The sequence below is a fragment of the Sciurus vulgaris genome (assembly GCF_902686455.1).
Source record: "Sciurus vulgaris genome assembly, chromosome: 6".
NCBI classification, from domain to species: Eukaryota; Metazoa; Chordata; class Mammalia; order Rodentia; family Sciuridae; genus Sciurus; species Sciurus vulgaris.
In genome coordinates, this window is record NC_136466.1 from 116,698,657 (window position 1) to 116,714,579 (window position 15,923).

Genomic DNA, 15,923 nt, shown 5'->3' on the forward strand with positions numbered 1-15,923 from the left:
TTTGAAATCTGTCATTCTCAAAAAGTCTTTCCATCATTTACATAAAGTTCATGATTTCTGTAACTCTTCCCCATACTGACATATATGACTGTATGGAATAGGTCAACTCTCTGATCAACACAGCCAAGTGTTTTGATGCTAAGAGTAACCAAGTTAGGTAAGAAGTAACCCAACTTATTTTGGGGTTGGTGTGGAATATTTTGCACTCCCTCAAATTAAAAATGGTGTTGAAAACTGGTCTTACTCTAAAATGTAGCGCTCTCACTGGAGACTAAACTCCTTGCAAGCAAGCATTTATCTTGCCCTGTGATACCTGGCACAAAGTTACACTGGATTAAACATTTTTGAATAAATGAATAATTTGAACAAACAAGCTAACAGAAATGAGATAACAAAAGTTTGCTGAAAATAGAGTTGAGGGTGTTTGGTCATAATAAACCTTGACCTTTCTTAAATCCTCATTTATTTTATTATTATTATTCTATTTTGTGGATCAATTCTAGGGCCGCATGTGTGCCAGGACGGCAATCTGCCAATGAACTAAACCCAACTCTGCTCTCCTCCTTCCTTACCATGGTTAAAGTTACCATTTTATAGTCTCCTAAAAATCTCCTAGCCTTTGTTAGCAGTGCCTGTGGGTCAGGCTGTGTTGAGAACTATCCTGTCAGATTCTATCCCTGACCTCCAGGGTTCATTCTAAATGAATTCAGGTACAAAAGGATAAATCACACAACAGTTTAGGCAACTGTACATATTCTAAAAGAATCTAGAAGGCTTCAGGGCTACAGCAGCCATGGCACCAGTTTTCAGAAGGGAGACAGATTGCTTGTGACAAATAAGCACACCTTCAACTCAAGTGACAGAAGTAGGTCATGATGAGTAAGTGAATTTTCCACTGACTCATTTCCACATGTACTCTGGGCAGCAAAGGACACCAGTGATCTAGTTCCCCACCTGGAAGAGATGTACGAATCAGCTAATGAAAGGTGCTGGGCTGCAGACTGCCTGGCAGGGAGAGCCACCCTCCTGACCTGTCACCAGGCCTGATAGGAACAGTCACTTTGGAGAAATCCTTCCTGGTTATGGAGACTCTGGTTATGGAGACTCTGACAATCTAGACTGTCAGGACATGGAAGTAAGGCTATTCCTGCTCAGGGATCAGTGAAATCAGGTTGCATGGGGCTCTACCAATTAACATATATTTGAGAAACCCAGGTAGGAAGTTTTTCAGCATTTCACTTTGAATGCAAATAACCTCTATTTTAAGTTTGACAGAGGGAAAAGACCAGGCAAATTATTTCTAAATACAAATTCATTTATTTTAGTGTAAATGGAGCATACCACTGTAAATGTCAAATAGTCACTATCTATTATGAAAATAGGACCCAGCCAATCTTTCCAACTTATTCAAAGTTGAATGCATGAATGATCAGAGTTCTCAGTCCCCAGACAGAACTTAAAATATGTCCTTATTAAAAAATTGAAGGGCAATAAACCAGGCAAAAGAGATGACAAGAGCTGGTCCTCCTCTGCCATCAATTCTGGGAAATGTCCAGTGTCTTTTGCTGGAGCAACCAGGACACAGACTGTGTCTTTTCTATGCAGAAGCCCCTGGGATTGGGTGGTAGTATGCAGACTTGTGATCTCCACCCGTCAGGAACTTACATCGCAATAAATCTGTTAAATAAATGTATATACATTTTACTCTAGAAGCAGACTATCCATAGATGAAAGCAAATGCTTTCCTTCACACAGAAGAAACTATCATCCCTACTTGGGAGGATTCCACCTAATATCAGTTTTATGTTTTCCAGTACAGTTAATGAACTAGGCAGCATCATTCATTCTTTGAACAAAAGAGGTCACACATCATCAGCAAGTTCTGAAACAAGGTTGAAGCTAGAGGAAAGAACAAAAAACATTCTCAGTGTAAAACCTGATTGGCACGGATCAACACCCACGGCCTTGGCCTCTTCAGCACAATGCTCTATTGAAATAAGATACTAAATAAAAATATAGCTTTTAAGATACCCAAGCCTTTATAAAATGACACATTGTTGGGAGAGTGACATAAACACCCAAGATCAGAAAGTGCTAGGGTACAGAACATTTGGAAGACAGTTAGGTGCTCCAAATATGCAAGGCTCATACAGGGGTAATGTTTTGAAATAAACTCTCTTTAAACTACAAAATAAAACAGATGAGCTTACAATCACAATCTCACTACTAATGCAAAACAGGTCTTCTTCCAAGCATCACTTCCAGGACTTTTAACTGATTTGCCTCAGGACTGCTCTAGACTGAAGTTTAACAGAAATGAAAAGATACTTTATTTTCTGAGTTAAAATGTCACCCAGATGATCTATTTTTACCACCAGTGCTATGGTTACCTCTTCAAACACCAAAATGATGACGATGTCATTTTATAACAGCTATCCAATAACCATCAGATGGTCAGCTCAGAACTCTAGCCCGGGACTAACTTACTATAAAGCCAAAGTTGAAAACAGGATCTAACCATGAAGGGCTATGGAATAGAGGTATCATGTCATGGTCTTACTAAATTAGCCAGAGTGCTTTTACATTGTATTGCCCTGGGAAATTAATTGTTCAGTAAAGACCCATAAGGATCTGAATAACATTAACCCACGAGTGTACAAAATATTTAGATAAGTAAAATATATATTTGATTTGAAGTTAGGTTTTGTAATTTCTTACATGTTCCTAAATAAATATACATCACATTTAACACTAAATCATGTTAAATCTTGGTAAATTTCAGTTTTAAACATGTTCACATTTTTAATATAAATGAAAATATTTCATTGAAGTTTGCAGTATTTAGAGAAGTCCAAAATGCATAAAAATAATCTGAGTCTTATTTTCAGATTAATTTGGATCATCTTTGTATATACCTGTATATAGCACAAACTTTAAGTCCATAAATAGCCATTTCAATGATATGGTTATTTTAAATTATCAATTTATAAACTATCAAATAATAAACTCAACTGGAGTGAGCTTACATTTTTCTTCCTCCTAGCCTTTTCCCCATATAAAGAAACATGCCTTCCTGTTAAACCTGCCCTCCTATCCCCCCCATATTTCCTCCATACGGATATAAAAATCATGCTGCCAACAGAGGTTTGGCAAAAAGAAAATAGTTTCTGTTCTTGTCAAGAAATGAAAGTGAAAAAACAAAATAAACAAAACACAGCAATCAAAAAACACTATCACCTTCTCATAGAATTTTGAAACCCCAATTTCCTACTCTGTTCCTATTATCCTTCCTCATTCTTATCTCCTTTTGCTTAGAGAGGTTTCCCCAATGTACTTTTACCTGCAAGAAAAATGCTAGCAATACAATGAAACTTCAATAGGTATTAAATCCTTTTATGACCCAAGTTGTTCCAATCCCAAATACTACTCCAAAGACAACCTTAACACTGATGCCATGGAAAAGCTAAGTATGCCTCTCTATGGCTTGTTCTTCCTAGAAAACACTACTTAAATCATCTCCCCATCCTCTGCCTCCTCTTCTCTTGGGAAATTATAGGACCAGAAAGATTAAAATTCAGTCCTGAGTCTAAGCAGCTCTAAATACTTGAGAATCCTGGAAGAGAAATATTCAACCCTAGTTACCTTTAGCACTCTTCATTAATCTTTATAGAGATGACTCAATCCCCAACCTGGAACTCTTTCCTGTGGTCCACCCAAACCACATGTCCAACATCTCCACTCAGGCATGAGCCAAAGCTCCAATCCAATGTGTTCCAAACTGAAGTGACCATTGTCACCCAACCAGTCCTGCTTCCTGTGGCCCCATTCAGTTCCCAGCACAATTATACAACAGCCTAAAGCAGAAATAAGGGCATAAACCTCCACTTCTGCTCCTCCCCACTTTAATCATCCAATTCGTCATCCAGCCTCATGGATTCCACTCCCTGGGCTGCTCCCTTCACTCTCATGGCCACCAACCTGCTTGTGGTCTCATCACCATCTCTGTGGAGAAACCTGTGATGCTGACCTGACTGGCATCTTTCATTGCCAGAAATCGTGATCTTATCACAGTAGGGTATAAAACACTTCAGTGGTCCCTTCTACGTCCCCATTTATCACTCTAATGGAAATTCACCTCAACTCTTACCCCAAACTCTCTGTCTGGTCATCTGTTCTCTTCACTATAATATTGGCTATCATTTTGCTATATTCCTTCACAGTGTTTCCCCAGCACATGGCCTAACACACAGAAGTTGCTCAACTAAGATACTGAACTAATGATAAATGCAGAGGTTGGAGAGTGGAAGGCTGCCAGCTGCACATTCCAAGCCTCATCTCCCCAGTGAGATCTTCCTGCTTTAGGCATACCTTCTCAAACTTAGAGGTGGTCTTAGCAACAGATCCAGAAGTCAGAATGTTTCAATGTGAATTCTTAAAACAGATAAGCAGCCAAACAACTCCCTCTGCATTCAACTCTGTACACGGACAATCAACAAACCTGTTTTTAGACTGAAAACCCTAGGAGCAAAAGGCTTATCATTCTTAGTGAATACAGATCTACTTTTCATTATAAGAGGTAAAGTTTTCATTAGGAATTACAGACAGAAAAGTAGAAGGAAGCTCTCCATCTTTGACATAGTTCCACGATTACAGGAACCACATGCAAGACCCCATCACTAAAAGGTGTCTCTTTTTACAGTTGTACCATGAGGTACCATTAACTCCAGCACTCATTTATGTTGAATACAGGAATACATACATATACAGCTAGAGCTGACTTTGCTTCCACAGCACATTGGGACCCTAGTGATTAGAGAGAATATCTGTATGAGCTACGGGTCAAGTCAGATATACTTTACTTCGTTTTTGTAATAACTGTATATTTCACTGAGTTCTATACTACAAATAAATGCAAACAGCGGTCAAACCATCTATCTTACTACAGCATTAAAGTAAAAAACTACTGCCTTGTATGCTAATTAGCTGAACTGTCTCATTAAAAATGTAGGTAATTAATACTTATACATCTTCTAGCAACAACTGATAACTTACAATTACATAAACATGCCTTCCTGATGAAGATAACTTTTAATAATCTTATATGAAAACATTAAAGTAGGTCATATTACAGTTATTTTACTTTCTATATTTAACATGATACATTTGGATTTTCACAAATAAAGGTAATCAGATAATTTAAATCTGATTTCTTTTCAGAGAGTTTCAGTGTCACTTGCATTCAGAATTAAAATAGAAGGTAAATCCCAAAGATAAGGAGGGAAGAAATCCCTTTCATCCACATCTCTGTCAGCCTCCTAAGGACACTAAAAAATGATGGATTGCTTTTCACATCTCTTTTGACCAGAATTCTGTGGTCCCAAATATTACAGGAGGGGAAAATGTGCCTAAGGGGCTATGGTTTACAATTATTCTGTATCATGCTGATTAGCATAAACAACCATGATAGAAAATTGTATGCAACTCCCACAAGAGTCAATAAAAGACATTGATCCACAGCCACAGCTAAGGGAGGCAAAACTGCTTACAGTCTATGCTTCAAGCTTCCTATCTAATTTGGTGGAGGACCTTTTATCCTGAAAATAATTCCATGTTTACAAAACATTCTTCTTACTGCACATGAATTACCTTTCACAAGCAGAAGGACAAATCAAATCTTAGCACTTCACTCCCCAGTATTATAAGGCTAAGAGTTTGCACCCAGATTAACACAGGCATTGATTCTGCTCCTACAAGCCTAAAATGCAGTTCATCTCCATTAAAAATTGTTAGATACTATTGTAATAGGCAAATGGCATGACATATAAAAGAAAGTGTAGATCTCAATAAAATATTTTTTTTTCCTTTCCAAATTACGAAGTTTAAGCTGGTAGCTGCTTATCACTCCTCTTATTCAGAAGATACTTGGACTTTGGTATCAAAACACAAAGTCCAAGAAGGAAAACTACTTTAAGACCAACAGATGAGAAGTGCTTTGCATTATTATTCCTTAACTTTTTCTTATTTCAAAGATTTGCCTTTCCAGCTGGGCCTGCCAAGTAGGTAGGTGCATCACACAATCTTCATCAATTCATGGCCACACTCAATTAGAGGAAAGCAAGTGCTTATGACAAAGGGAAGATGAGCTGCGGAGAGGTGCAGGCTCCTTAAGTGTAAGTAGAAGACATAATATACTACAGAGCAGGGAATGGTCACCTTCCTACAAGCACTGGTCTTTGGGTCCCAAAGATCAATGATCAGGGACAACTGCCTCTCCTGCTCTCATGTCCTTTATGTTTGGTTTAATACACTCCACACTTTACTAGGGGCCAGCTAGGTGAAAGTCACAGATGACAACTCAGAACATTTCTGACTGCTTACTTCCAGGCCTGATGAATCAAAGGTTACCTTTCTGGCATGATATCCCCTGAATTATGCCAGCTTCCAGAGTCAGCATCATGACAAACTCCAGAGGCCATCTACATGGGTCTTCCTCTCATTACTACAGCATCTAAGCTGCTGAAGCCACCAGAGAGTTTCTAATCTACCTATTTATTTCTAACCTGAAGTCCATGGACTTGGAAGGGGTTATTGAGTAGAGTTCACCGGGTCTGTGAATTTGAATTGTTTGAAAAAAAATCTTTATTTCCACTAACCATAAACTGAAATGTAACCTTCCATTCATATGTACATTCACAGTATCAGCAATAATTATGATTTTGCCTCTAACAGAAATCATATATATTTTCATATCATGCTACATTGGTTGCTGATATATTTTAAAGATCAATTATACTTATTATCACTTCAAAGTTACAATAGGTCCTAGCCCTTCCCTAGATCTGGATACTGATGTGATACTAAAGTACCTCATAGATCACAAATGTATGAATATGCACATGACTATTTCAATATAATTGATTGGATATTTTATGCATTTAAAAATATTATTCTGAAAAGACTACCATAGTCTTCCCCACCTACCAATGGAATCTGCAATTTTAAAAAGGGTCCAGGAAAATAAATAAATAAAAAATAAAAGGGGCCCAGAAAGTTTTGACAATGTCAAATGACTGGTTCATGGCAGAAACATGGCTGGAAACAAGGTCCCTTGAGTCACATCATCCTTCAGGTACTTTTGTTATCCTGTATCATTTCAGCTAACTCTATTATTAAAAAAAATAGCCAGAAGTCCCCAAAGAAAGAGCATGTTCTGGACACTATGGGGCACTATGGGACACTATGGGTTCTCAAAACTAATGTCCCAAAGCCATTGTCTCCACCTTTCTTACATGGGCTCATTATCATCAGAATATGTAGAACCAGTGGGATTCTCTCACAGGTATCCACAGCAAGTTTAGACAGTCATATGGTAAGTCTGTGACAGAATTTAAACAGGAAAGAAACTGAAAACCAGTCCACCTATTTTCCATCAAAGAGAGTTATCTTCAACCATCCTAAATAGTATTTAAACATTACTCAGGAAGAAGATTCCACAATCCTTTGTAGAAAATACACTCAAAATTCTTTTCCACTGGCCCAAGAGAGGCATGAAAGACAGAACATAGGCATGAAAATAAAAAGCTTGAACTAATTTGTATCCCTTGGGATGGCTACGGAAAGAAGGAAAGAAGGAAGGAAGGAAGGAAGGAAGGAAGGAAGGAAGGAAGGAAGGAAGGAAGGAAGGAAGGAAGGAAAGAAGGAAGGAAAGAAACATTAGGTGCTGGAGAGCATGTGGAGAAACTGGAGTCCTTGTACACTGTTGGTGGAAATGAACAATGGTGCAGCTGCTATGGCAAACAGTATAGCAGTTCTATTTACAAATAGAACCACTACATGACCCTGTATTTCTTCTTCAAAATATGAACCTAAAACAGCTGAAAGAAGAATCTTGGAGAGCAATTTGCACACCCATGTTTACAGCAGCACTAATCTCAGCATCATTATTCACAAGAGCCAAAAGGTGGGAAAACCCAGTTGCCCACTGAAGGACAAACAGGCAAAGAAAACTTGGTATATAAATACAATGTAATATGATTCAGCCTTTAAAATAGAAGTAAACTTTGACACATACTATTACATGGATGAAACTTGAGGTCGACATACTAAATGAAGAGTCAGCCACAAAAAGGCAAATGCTGTATGATTCTACCTATATGGGATAACCAACACAGTCAAATTCATAGACACATAAAGTAAAGTGGTGGCCACCAGAAGCTAGGAGGAGGGGATAGGCAGGTGATGTATAATTTTGATTTTGCAGGATGAAAAGAATTCTGAAGACTGGATGTACAAAAATGTGAACATACTCAACACTGAGATGAACTAATGTTCAGGCAAAAATTTTTAAAGCAAGAGTGCAGAACATGAACAAATTAAGAAGGCATATTCATCCTCTATTTTCCAGTTTTTCAAATACCTAAAATATAACCAGTCATAATTACTTGACCATCCTGCCTTATCCCACAAGCTTGTCAATAACTCAGAATATCTCAAACGAGCTCAAGTTATTTGGGTTAGAAGGATCTGTTCCTAGTTCTCCTGCATCTTTTCTCCATGAAGGAGATATGCTTGGTTGTGCCCGTATAACAGGACCCAGAATCCACAGAGAGGTTTTCTCACTTTGATTCTCCACAAACCATCTGTAAGATTGTGAAGGAACGGGAACACTGACTTCATGACTTTTAGGGTCCCTTTCAGCTGACAGCTTGGAAGGACCAAAGTGGGGTCATGTATTTGTTGACTTTTCAACGATTCTCCTAAAAATATCTAATTAGGTCAAAGCCCACAGATTCTGGTTTGCTAAGAAAAAGGATATTATCTGAAAGCCAGAGCTTGCATGTAGGTTTTTTGTATTCTAATTTGGCTATCTCTCCAGAGTCTGAAGTCATGGCTTTGGGTCTGGTTTGAAACTAAACTGGAAAAGAATGTACATATACTGGAAAAAATAAAATTTACAAGTCATAAATCATAGTTCTTTAGAATATTCTGAACCACTCTAGTCACTGCAATCCTCACTCTCCACAGAATATTTGGAACACTACTCTGGCTCTATTCAGCTGAGAGCCTACAAACTTTACATGCTATCTTACAAAGTGTCACCTGGGTGACCCTATGTGTTTCTCAATGATACCCTTGTACCAAAAGGTAAATATGGCTATTTATCATTGGCAATTTATGAACCTGTCAAACACTAAGCGATGAGGGGGGGGAAATATCAACCTGAAAGAAAGCGACTGTTGCCCAAGGTCACAGCATGGAGGCTCAATCTTATTTCACGCACACAAATCAGATCAATTGAAGATGGAAATGCATTATACATTAGACAAACAGTTTCAAACCTTGATAAAAGCAGACCTTGGAATGTGCATTAACAGCAATTTGCATTTAGTAATGTTTCATATTTGAACATTAAATGAGTTGAGGGGGAAAAGCAAATAAAAAATATCCAATTGCTTTCTTGAAATATTGATGGCAGTTCAGTAAAAGTTCAGAACGGTAATGAAACTCCATGAGCTAGCTGTCCCTAAGACAATATCTGTATCTAATAACTTGCCTCTGATGCCTAACGCCCTGTTTCCCAAGTTCTACATAAGGGATTTTAATTTTTTTAGAAGCATTTAATCCTAAAGTGTATGCAATATTCATTCCAGACTTGAATTTGGCGATGATGTACCCTACTGTCACTTTTTTGCTAGAGAAAATATGGAACACCAGACTGCCAACCTAGCAATAATGTACCATGCAATATGAGAATCAAACTTGGACGGCACCTCAAGTAGACATAAAAGCTACTTGGCACTATGTATTAAGATTCATAAACATGTTCACGTCACTTTGGCCTAGAAATCTCTATTCTGGGAATTTATCCTAAGGAAATAGTCCAAAAGACAGAAAAAGCTATATGCATGAGTGTGCTCACTGTGGGGTGCTTTCAGTCAATAAACCTTTATTAAGTGTCTATTACGTGCCAGGCGCTATGCTGGCATGAAGTCTGTGCCTCAAGACACTCATGATCAGCTGGAAATTCAGATAAGCATCTGCAGAATTACAGCAAGTTGGGATAAATGCTAACAGAGGACCGCACAGAAGCAAGAGAAATGCTGTAACATGCTGGGAGAGAAGGGCAGAGAGGAAGGGTCAGAAAAATTTTGAAAAATTTGGGGTAATGATCTTATCATTTTCCACAGCATTTTTTAAAGGATATAAGTTAATGTTAAAATACTGAGCAAATCTTTTGATGCTTTTGAAAACTTATCCCTCAGTATAGTTTTTAAATTAATAATAAAAAAACATACCAAGCAAGCATAATTGCCCTTAGCTCTCAGAAATCCCTTGTCTTCCTCTGCGCTGTGTGTAGGAGAGCAGTGATCAATCACAAATCCTCACCCAGCACATTCTACCCACCAGTCTATTACCAGTCTTAGTTTTCTACTATACACCAGGGTGTCCCTAATCAAAGCTGCTAAGGAACTCTGAGTTCACTTTGCTTAAAACAACAAAACAAAATACAGTCACACAAAATACCTTATTGCTCCTTTGAGAACTTTTCCTTTCAAATGGCCCAGAGTTGCTTTAGGAACTCCTGCTGTAAAATTTCAGAAGGTCCTTTGCTAAACACAGCATGTGAAATTTGTAATGATTCTTGAGTTTTGTTTTTGTTTTTTGTTGTTTTTTGTTTTTTTGACAAAGGAGAACATTCCAGGTTGTATTTGGAAGCTTTTCAAGCAGTATAGATTGGACACACCTAGTAACACATAGTGAGAAATAATCTCCACTAAGTAGGGGCATGTTGCAATCTGCATAGCATGACTGTATTTACACTTGGATTAGAGAAAATTCTATTCCTGTAGCATGCATGACATCGAGTTCAAGTCAGGACATGCTACATATCAGGGTGTGGGAGCTGTTGAGGTACCTCTTTCAACATGTTCTGTCCTGTGCCAAGGCAAAAGGCTTTGGCCATAATCCACAAGTGAGGGGGGGCTACTAGAGAAGGGCATATCTGAAACTTCTTTCTGGAAAAAGTACCTAAAGAAAAAGACTGAACCTGTGATAATCGATGGTAAGAAGGTAAAAGTAACATATTGCTAGGCATTGCCCTAAGTGTGGGTAGGCAAATTTTTCACTAAAGGACTAGATTGTAAATATTTTTGGCTTCACAGGCCAGAGTCTCTGTTGCAACTCCTAGATTTTGCCCTTGTAGCACAAGCAGCCACAGATGATCCCAAAGTAAATCACTGTGACTACATTCTAATAAAGGTGAACATACAAAAACAGATGGCGCCTGCAGGCCAGAGTATGTCCACCCCTGCCTTCGGTGCTTCAATATCAATTTTATTTAAGGCATAAGAAAAGTTTTTCTGAATATCTTCCTCATTTAACGATGAAGAAACCAAGTATCAGACAGGATGTGATATACTAAGGTTATGTGTGGAGGCTGATGCTGAGTCAGGACTCCAGCAAAAATCTGTCCAAATCCAAAGTCTGAAGTCTTTCTTTCTACTCCAGGAACAGGGACTGTTAGGTTGAATACAGAAGAAGAGGAGTGAAAGCAAAAATGGCAAGTCTAGACCCTTCTCAGTTCACATCAATTGACCTAGGCCCACTGATCACAAAATAGGGAGGGCACCCAAAATGCTTATAAGCAGGGATACAGGTGACACAACTTTTGCAAGGGAAGCTTCTGGAAAACTGAATACTAAACTCCTTCATCCATAGGAGAAAGAGGAACCAAATTTTGTGTCATAATATGTCAGATTATGGTAAAGCTAAAATGCAGTTGCTTTCCTGGAATTTCAATACTCTCTAAGAGAATTTTACAAAGTAATCCCACTGATATTCACATGCTCAATAATTCATTTGTTGCATACACACTTGGCAAACTATGTAAGTGTGCTAGAACGAATGTGGCACTTGTTCTTTAGCAACTTAAAACTCTGAGGCAGGGCATGGGCATTATAAGCAAATAATCACCCACCGTTCTGAATGAACTGCCACTCGAGGGCAAAGAGAAACAGCAAGGAAGAGATGCACAGTTCAGTGCCTGAAACTCAAGGGAGAAGAGGCAATGACCATGAGTGTACCGCTAGATGAACCTTAATCTAGGTTCTCCCTCCTTCCCCCTGACCCCTTGAGAGACTAAGGGTTCCATTTTCACCATGGTTGTCCTAATTTGTAACCTGAAGACAAGGCCACAAGTCCATCTCTGTTGCTCACCAGCCTGAAACGTCAAACTTCAGTACCATTATCTTACAATGTGGTGCTTGACTAAATGTCTCACAGAGTCCCCCTCCCTTTTTTGATGGTCTTAGCAACTGAACTCAGGGATACTTTACCACTGAGCCACATCCCTAGTCCTTTTTATTTTTTATTTTGAGATAGGGTCTTGCTAAATTTTCCAGGCTGGTATAGAACTTGGGAGCTTCTTGCTTTAGCCTCTTGAGTACTCTGCCTCTGTCTCTCTCTCTCTCTCTCTCTCTCCTGTTTTTTTTTTTTTTTTTTTTTTTTTTTGGTATGGGGAGATTGAACACAGGGGTACTTAAACACTGAGCCACATTCCCAGCCCTCTTCGTTTTTTATTTAGAGACAGGGTCTTGCCGAGTTGCTTAGGGCCTTTATAAATTGCTAAGGCTGGCTTTGAATTCATGATCCTCCTGCCTCAGCCTCCCAAGTTGCTGGATTACAGGAGTGTGCCACCATGCCTAACTCATTTTTAATGTATGATTCAACACGTCCAACATTCAAAAAAAGTACCACTCTGTGTTATGGTTTGCATATGAGGTATCCTCCAAAAGCTCCTGTGTTAATGCAGGAGGTAAAATTAATAGATTATGAGAGTCATAACACAATCAATGGAATGGATTAATAATTTGAATGCACTAACTGGTAACTGTAGTCAGGTTGGGTGTGGTTGGAAGAAGTATGTCTATGGAGGTGTGCCCTTGGGGATTATATCTTGTACCCTTGGCTCCTCCTTCTCTCTCTCTCTCTCTCTCTCTCTCTTTGCTTCCTGGCTGCCAAGAGGTGAGCACCTTTCTTCTGGCCATGATATTCTTGCCTCATTGTAGGTCCAGAGCAATGGAGTTGGCTGACCATGAACTGAAGCTCTGAAACCATGAGCCCAAAATCAAAACCACTCCTCCTCTAAGTATTCTTATCAGGTATTTTGATCACAGTGATAAAAAGTTGACTAACACACCTTGGGTGATCTTAGATGTCCATACATTTTAATCCATGACATAGGGTTTATAGTATAAAAAATGATTCCATGATTAAAAAAAAAAGCAGAAAGTTTCACTTACAGAGTTGCACAATTTATTTCTGAAAATTAAATGATGATTTTCCCCAAAGGACAGAGGGGAAAGGAAGATGTGGAACAGATGGATTCATTGTTCCCCTATGGAGAAAAAAATGTCTGCACCTTGCAAAAATATATTAATTGGTCTGCCATCTGGCAAGCTTGCTCACATACATAAGGGATAAAGTTTAGATCTTGAGGTTTAACATTTAAGCCTGTGGGGAGATGGTAATTGGAATCTAAGTTAGCATTAGTATTTTTAAAAGGAGCATTTCAAGAGAAATCTAAATACAGGAAAAAAACAAGACCTAAAATGTGAGATCTTCCAGAGTGAGGTCACTAGTATCCATGCCCCCTATTCCCGTAGCACACTAGGGCTGGTGGCCCTGGACACTCCCACAACAGACAGGGTGGAGCCTGAGCAGAGTGCCTGCCTTCTCAGCCCAATCCTGAATGCTTCCCCCTGACTTTGTCATCATCCCGTCCATTCTTTCTTGTATATTATAGATGTTTTTCCAAAATTTATAGAAATCTTATCATATTAAAGCTGGGTTTTAAAAAGAATCTTGAGGGGAGGGGGACAGATCATAAATCCCCAAGGTAGAAAAAAATAGGAGTTTTATGGGGTGTGTACACATATAGGCAAACACTCACAAAGAAAAAATAAAAAACTGTCAAACGTTTAATAGGGTTTGCATCTGAGTAATAGATTTTAGGATTTTTTTTTTTCTTTATGAAGGTATTTTCCCAGTTCATTTTTTTTTTTTACCTTGAACTTGTGTTAGTTTAAAATTTATCTTAAAGGTTATGTTAAGTTCCACTGGAATAAATATATGATAAAATAGTGGGAAAACTTCATCATTTTACAAAGCAAATAAGGTACCTTAAATTTATCTTTTGTAAAATGCATATCTTTTTCAGTCTTCCCTTACATAAACTCCAAGAGTCCTTTTGGACCTCCATACCTACTTTCCAACAATCATAAGTTAGGTCTTAAAGAATATATCTTACACATATATAAACCATAGGTGAAATTTTTCTATCCCATGGCTCAGCTTCCTTCCCCAATAAACAACCCCAAATTTCCCAATTCCTGCTAGTCAACTTTGTTTATCTAGTTTCTAACAACTTCTTCATCAATGTAGCATCAAAGGGGCTATTATGTACTAATAATGAATCACACGATTTAGTTTATGCTTTTCTTTCAAACATCTTTTTCTGATGCATTTTCCTGGTGTTTCACCTGACATTCTCAACCATGTAATCGAACTATGTGTTAATTATTCCTTTAGAATAATTATGTTTAAAAAGGATGACACAAGGTACCATGACACCCAGAATGGGGTCCTGGAATAGAAAAAAAGATACCAGGAAAAAAACCCTGAAATTTTAATAAGAGAATTTAAGTGACAAATTATGGAGGCAACACAAAACATTCCAATCTTATTTTAGCATTTTAAAACTATTAAAATACAGAAAACTTCTAAGGCAATAGAAATATCTCATACCCTCCTTGTGGTGTTAGTTACATGTATTTGTTAAAACAGAGTATATGTCTAATAAGTATGCCTTAACTGTATGTAAACTGTATCTCAATAAACCCAACTTAAAAACAAAACAAACACACTTACTTGCTTGGACTTTCTTTTTCTACGTTAGGTATATATAAGAGATTAATCCCATGCCAGTAGTAATCTGAAGTCTGAAAATTACCTCCTCTAACTTTTAAAAAGTAACTGAAAAGAAGACTTCTTTCATTCAGTCCTTAGAATGAATCATCCTGATAAACAGTTCACAGAGTTCTCAAATTGTACCACCAGAAGCTAAGAGATAACCAGTGAAGAGTATGTTTTTTTCCCTGTGGTTCAGAAAATTCTGCACACAATATTTATGGAGTTTACTCTCACATAATTGTTTTATGCATGACAAAGGAGTTACTTCTTAGTTTTCTAAATACAATGATTTTCCTGAAAGAGAGGATGTATTTAAGTGTGTATCAAGTCATCCTTCATAGGAATAGTTATGTTAGCATATTCAAGAGAAAGTATTATATTTTAAAAAGAAAAGAAGCCTAGAAAGAATTCATCACTAAAATTTCCCAAAAGACCTTTTATAGTATTCCACTGCACTACCAGGTAACAGGCAAAACTTTTGTCCTTTCTATGAAACAAACTAAATGCACTGCCACAAGATCAACAGGGATCCTGGGACATGTGCATAATATACATACTCTGTGAATATACAGGATTTTATAACACATAGAGAAATAAGCCTTGGTGCAGGGGGGTATTACTCATTCAGAATGTCTGTAAAATAGCAGCTGCTCAGAGCCATATCCTAAGTAAAGCTTCAATTTAAAAGTGCAAGTCCACTCAAATATCATCATAAACTGTGATGCTTTAAGATGGGGAAATTACAGGAGATTACATATACGATTTCCATTAATGAGAAAGAGAAGCAGCAGGTGGCAATTTTAAAACTAAATAAAACCTACTTCTACTTTTCACTCTCTTTCCTCAGAGAGAAAAGTGGCATTTCTATAGGAAAGATAAAAATTGTCAGATCTATATTCCACAAGTGTCGTCTTGCTAAGAGGCTTCTGTTTCATAAAATTAAAAAATGACAA

At 37.9% G+C, this 15,923-nt stretch overlaps 1 protein-coding gene across 18 annotated transcripts in view; it reads right to left on the reverse strand.

Annotated features, from left to right (window-relative positions):
* Nucleotides 1-15,923, reverse strand: part of MAST4 (microtubule associated serine/threonine kinase family member 4) — a 556,979-nt gene that overhangs the window by 129,588 nt on the left and 411,468 nt on the right. The window lies entirely within an intron of this gene.